Here is a 5,281-nt window from a genome sequence, read left to right as displayed (position 1 = left end):
ATACAGCGAATTAAATTATTTTGGCGCTCTAGCATTGTTAGTTTGTCAGAACAGGAGGTGGTCCATATTAGGCAGTGGTCCATACCAGGCAACCTTCTCATACACAAATCACAAGAAAAAACAAGAACATTGAGTCATGATTTACCATTCTGTAAATCGAATGAACTGAAATAAAATGAACATACATTCATACATATATATATGGACCGGCTGCTAATATGGACAACCTCCGGGTTTTTTATGAACATTTTAAAATTGTTAAGTATTCACAGTAGTTTTGAAAATAAATGCCTTCAAAGCCACAATGTAAAGAAGTCTAAGTATTAAAAGAAATATGTTGGTACTCAAATAACGATAGTACTGCCCCTTTTTAATTGGTACCCAACGTTTTTTGGTCAGGACAATTTTAGGGGTACCCTTATGGCAGCGTGGTCGTGTGACCCGAATTAAATAAATGATTAAACAGAATAGTGTAACAGATAGACAAGTTTTGGAGATTTTGATGGTTTGATGAAATGACACGGGCATGAACATTTTAGCTGGGGTACGAACATAAACTGGTGCAAGGGTGTTTTTTTTTTAAATTAACCTCAAACTTAGTCTCTACGTCATCGCTTTAAATCAACCCTATTTCAAACTTCAAACCAATTTACTTGAATTGTTACTCTCTCATCGGCATTATTATTCTTGTATAGGAAGGATCGTTGCGTGCTTTGTCTAAACAGAGATCACATGTTTATGACGCAATAATTAGTGATGTAAACAAATTAAGAAAAATTCAGTCCTAAGAAATATACTTGTTTGAGTCATTCTTTTCAGATGTGGATTAAATGTTGTTGGAAGACAAATAATTGATCTTTTATCTCGAAATGGTTGGTATTGTCCTTGCATGGCAATCATCGACGTCTTTATTTTTCTCGTACAAAAGCCATAACAATAATACAATACAAACACAACAGAAAACTGTGTAGTGTGTCAAACAGCTCAAGCAATGTCCAGACAAACGGCTTTTATAGTCAACAAGTGTTGACACAGTGGTAAATAGAAGAAAAACAACAATCAGTAAAAAAACGTTGCAAACTGTTTTCCTTATGTTAGACAGAGCAGCTCTGGCAAGAACACGTTTGTAGCCTGAATGCGAATGTATTTAATCACCACCTGAGACTTTGCTTTGTATTTGCTATCTTTGTTCTAAAGACCAACGCGGTCCGTGTGCTGCGATACGTGTGACACGATCCTCTCTATACCACTGGTGTTCCAAACATAACGTGACGATTACGCCATGGTGTGTGTGACACTACCCTACTCTAACGTTTAACCGACTTTATTTTCGTCCATCTAGATAAAAGGAATTCTTATATCACCTCCCTAGTTCCCTAATTCTAGTCAAGGCCTATGATATACTAATTAAATAGCGGGAAAATATTATGATTGCAAAGAAAACGGATCCACCCTATTTTACACATGTGTCCAATCTAAGTTACTCTTGATTTTGGTATCGTTGTGTTCCTAAGACTTTGCATTTTTCCTTGATACAAGGCTCACAGTATATTTGTGATGGTTTTGATATTCTGCTAGAGGAAGTAGATATCAGAAAAATAGTAATTGTGGCTGCCGTTTTCATTTCATATTTTCCAAAATATATACTTCCTCTAGCAGATAATCAAAACCAAACATATACACGGACACACACGGTATAATCAAAGAACTATCACAGCAAACTTAACACATTATAACTGTATATACAAATACAAATTTGAAAATAAATTGTCATAGTACAATTGTCAATGATAAAAAGCGTCAATTTTTAACATAACATAATTTAGGCTCTGCATAGTATTACGTATTAAATGAATTAATGAACCATTTAGCACATGTTTAGTTTAATTATGTGTGACATAAAACAATATGTTAAGCTGTATGTGTTTGCTATATGTATATGAATATATATATGAGAGAGAGAGAGAGAGAGAGAGAGAGAGAGAGAGAGAGAGAGAGAGAGAGAGAGAGAGAGAGAGAGAGAGAGAGAGAGAGAGAGAGAGACAGTTGAATTGAATTGAACTTTATTTAACAAGGATTAAGATTTAAGGCTACGTCTTTTCTTACAATCTGTCCTTGGGATGCACAGACACACAATGATAAAATTGAAAAATTAGAAATTAAAAAGTTAAAAAGTGTACCAACAAAAAGAGGTCAGAAAATTTCAGCACGTGATGATTCAGATGACGATGATGATGATGATGATGATGATGATGATGATGATGATGATGATGATGATGATGATGATGATGATGATGATGATGATGAGGCATGAAGAGCATACATAATTTCATGTGGTTATTCATAAAATAAAATGCATACTATGCAAGTAATTATAAGTAGAGAGAGAGAGAGAGAGAGAGAGAGAGAGAGAGAGAGAGAGAGAGAGAGAGAGAGAGAGAGAGAGAGAGAGAGAGAGAGAGAGAGAGAGAGAGAGAGAGAGAGAGAAAGAGGAGGTATTGCACACCGGTACGACCGAACATAAGGTATCAATACATTCATCTTGTGCAGCGGGTTGAAAGTATACTCTGATCCCTCGGAGATATACCTCCACTCCGGTCTGAACGGGTACATGACATAAGCTCGAACGACAAAAGCTCGAACGACAAAATCTCGAACGACAAATGCTCGAATGGACAAATGCTCGTCGCGACAAAAGCTCGACGCGACATATGCTCGAACGACAAATGCTCGAATGGACAAATGCTCGACGCGACAAAAGCTCGATGCGATAAAAGCTCGAATGGACATAAGCTCGACGCGACAAAAGATCGAACGTGTCTGTGCGTGTCCTTGTCGGTGTTATTTTGCCTGTCTGTTTATTTTGTGTTATTCTAACATCTGTCTAAGAGAGAGAGAGAGAGAGAGAGAGAGAGAGAGAGAGAGAGAGAGAGAGAGAGAGAGAGAGAGAGAGAGAGAGAGAGAGAGAGAGAGAGAGAGAGAGAGAGAGAGAGAGAGAGAGAGAGAGAGAGAGAGAGAGAGAGAGAGAGAGAGAGAATAGAAGAAAAAAAGAACGAAGAGAAAAAAGAAGGGGGAAGATCGTGTCGGGGTTTAGATTTGTCAATGTTATTATTTTGATTTAGCCCGGGATTGACTGTTTATCAGGAAAGGTTCAGGTAAGCGGCACGGGCAGATGGACGACTGTTTGTTTGCTTGCTGTGAGTTTGTTTGTCTGTTTGTTTGTTTGTTTGCTTAACTCCCAGCCGACCACGAAGGGCCATATCAGGGCGGTGCTGCTTTGACATATAACGTGCGCCACACACAAGACAGAAGTCGCAGCACAGGCTTCATGTCTCACCCAGTCACATTATTCTGACACCGGACCAACCAGTCCTAGCACTAACCCCATAATGCCAGACGCCAGGCGGAGCAGCCACTAGATTGCCAATTTTAAAGTCTTAGGTATGACCCGGCCGGGGTTCGATTCGAACCCACGACCTCCCGATCACGGGGCGGACGCCTTACCACTAGGCCAACCGTGCCGGTCCCTTGCTGTGAGTATCAATTCAGAAATAAAGTTAAACTTGTTTAAACCAACAACGTGATATCAAACATATTTAGTCAATTTGTCGCTCGAAATCCAGCAGCGTGCTTACAACAACACAACAACAACAACAACAACAACAACAACAACAACAACAACAACAACAACAACAACAACAACGTGATATCAAACAAATTTAGTCAATTTGTCGCTCGAAATCCAGCTGCGTGCTTACAACAACAACAACAACAACAACAACAACAACAACAACAACAACAACAACGTGATATCAAACAAATTTAGTCAATTTGTCGCTCGAAATCCAGCTGCGTGCTTACAACAACAACAACAACAACAACAACAACAACAACAACAACAACAACAACAACAACAACAACATCAACAACGTGATATCAAACAAATTTAATCAATTTGTCGCTCGAAACTAGAACAACATCACCGTGACAGTTTCAGATATGACGTTATCAAAGTAGTTTTGACAGCATCATTCTACAGTTCGGTCGAGCTTCTTTCGTTCGAGCATATGTCGCGTCGAGCTTTTGTCGCGTCGAGCATTTGTCCGGTCGAGCTTCTGTCGTTCGAGCATATGTCGCGTCGAGCTTTTGTCGCGTCGAGCATTTGTCCGGTCGAGCTTCTGTCGTTCGAGCATATGTCGCGTCGAGCTTTTGTCGCGTCGCATTTGTCGTTCGAGCTTATGTCGTTCGAGCATATGTCGCGTCGAGCTTTTGTCGCGTCGAGCATTTGTCCATTCAAGCATTTGTCGTTCGAGATTTTGTCGTTCGAGCTTTTGTCGTTCGAGCTTATGTCGGACACCGGTCTGAACGACCTCACGTGACACGTTATAAGGTAGAAGAGCATGCTGTCGCTTATTCTCCGTCTGAAGATGAGGTATACCCTCAGTTCGGTTAGACTGAAACGATGCTGAAGCAGTGGAATTTGTGTGTGGTTTGTTTCAGAGCAAAATGTTATTTTATCCTAACAAACAAGAAGATATTCTCACGCACCGCCTTATTCAGGATATTCACAATGATGTGTGCTAAATAAATAGTAAACAATGAAACGAACAAAGGAAAGAACAAATGAACGAAAGATCGGACGGACGGACGGACGGACGGACGGACGGACGGACGGACGGACGGACGGACTGACGGACAGACTGACGGACGGACGGACAGACGGGCAGACTGATTGAGGGACGGAGCGATGGACAGACGGAGGGACAGGGGGTGGGGTGGGGGGTGGGGGGTGTTACGGATAACCCCTTCTGATCCGGTCCTGCAGGGTATTCCTTTAATCCTCTGCACAAGAGGAATCTATTGATACAGACTGAAGGACGGACGGACTGACGGACGGACTGATGGACTGACCGACAGACTGTCGGACGGACGTACGGACGGACATACGGACGGACTAAAAGGACGAAGGAACGAATGAACGAAGGAAATAACGAAGGAACGAAAGAGCGAACGAACCAACCCACGAATGAACGAACGAACGAACGAACGAACGAACGAACGAACGAACGAGCAAACAAACAAACAAGCAAGCAAACAAACAAACAAACAAACAAACAAGCAAACAATAAACAATATGTGCAAACTGGCGCATTTTCAGAGCATTTGTCAACGTTTAGAGGAGGTTTACGGTTAGGCCAGGGTGGGGGGGTTGTCCCACCAACAGGAACCTCCCCCCCCCCCCTCTCTCTCTCTCTCTCTCCTGTAGTTCGGCCCTGCACAA

Source organism: Littorina saxatilis, linkage group LG16 (genome assembly GCF_037325665.1).
Source record: "Littorina saxatilis isolate snail1 linkage group LG16, US_GU_Lsax_2.0, whole genome shotgun sequence".
Taxonomy (NCBI): domain Eukaryota; kingdom Metazoa; phylum Mollusca; class Gastropoda; order Littorinimorpha; family Littorinidae; genus Littorina; species Littorina saxatilis.
Note: the sequence above shows the minus strand (reverse complement) of the source record.